General features: G+C 30.7%; 1 protein-coding gene across 1 annotated transcript in view; it reads right to left on the reverse strand.

Moving 5' to 3' along the window:
- HECTD4 (HECT domain containing E3 ubiquitin protein ligase 4) overlaps positions 1 to 963 on the reverse strand; it is a 197,294-nt gene that overhangs the window by 128,673 nt on the left and 67,658 nt on the right. The window lies entirely within an intron of this gene.

Below are 963 nucleotides of genomic sequence, written 5' to 3' on the forward strand. Positions count from 1 at the left end.
CCTAATCTATCTGGTATTTGTTTTGAATGCTTAGGCTTCTAAAAAGCTTCATTTTTTTACGTAAGCCCCCAACAAGTATATTCTTCTCTCAGGACTGGACCCTCCTCAGGAAATACGGACATACATAAAATTCACCAAGTTCTGGACGTTGGTACTTTGAGATAGGAGTATGCCAACCTCCTCAATTGCCAGCAAATTAATAAACTCCTCTTTCCTTCTCCTCAAAAAAAAAAAAAAAAAGAAAGAAAGAAAGAAAGAAAGAAAAAGAAACCCAAAAAGGGCAATAACTGGAAAATTAGCAACTTTGTGAGCATAACATTTCACCAAGATGTTTTAATAGACATTAACATGACAATAGGTATTAGTTTTTCAAGGAATAAAAACTTTTAGACCCTCTGAATGTTCACTTAATTTTCAAAAGTTTGCTTAATTTATAACTGGTGAATTTTTAATGCAGCAACATCATGTTAAATATATACATGGAGAATATATATAAAAGCATAATGAGACCACATGTTGAAAACACAGGTATAAGTTTCCACAGAATTCTAAATATATCCTTGCTGAGATCTTTTTTTGATATTACACATATTTTCTCATCCAACAAACATTCCTTTAATATTTCCATTGTTTAGGGTACGATGCAATTTTCTCCCAAGGGACAAACCCAACTCAAGCTTTCAGCTTGCCATAAAAATGTTTATTTAGGTAAAAAAAACTGTCCTCTACAAAGTATTTCCTATAACTCAAATTAATCCACTTACCCAAGTTATAACAACTATTAACAATTTCCTCACTTATATTTGATACAACAGAGGCCTATGGAAATAAAATATTATCCTTAAATTCTAATACACACCAGTAAGTATTTAATTTGGTAATCTTTTAATGAATTAACCACAAATGTTTCCTCTTCCTAGCATTTCAAACTATAAAAGGATTAAAGCAGAAAATTATATTAAA

Source organism: Propithecus coquereli, unplaced genomic scaffold (genome assembly GCF_000956105.1).
Source record: "Propithecus coquereli isolate 6110/MARCELLA unplaced genomic scaffold, Pcoq_1.0 Scaffold81, whole genome shotgun sequence".
NCBI lineage: Eukaryota > Metazoa > Chordata > Mammalia > Primates > Indriidae > Propithecus > Propithecus coquereli.